Raw genomic sequence first — 242 nt, forward strand, 5'->3', positions numbered from 1 at the left:
GCTGCCGCACCGGCCGCGCCCCAGGTCACTTCCGGGAAGTGGCGTCACCGCCAGCGGCCGCCGGCCTGACTCAGCCCGGGGGGAAGACAGAGGGTGCGACACCAAGCGCCCGCCGGAAGTGGGGGCCGGACACGCTGTCACGCGCGGGGGAGGGGGGCAATCAAGGCGGTGACACCGGCCCGCCTTCCCGGGCGGGGGGACGCGGATCGGTGTGACACCACCCCTCGCTTGGTCTGGGAGGG

The sequence above is a fragment of the Gavialis gangeticus genome, unplaced genomic scaffold (assembly GCF_001723915.1).
Source record: "Gavialis gangeticus isolate Ggan-Ray unplaced genomic scaffold, GavGan_comp1, whole genome shotgun sequence".
NCBI lineage: Eukaryota > Metazoa > Chordata > Crocodylia > Gavialidae > Gavialis > Gavialis gangeticus.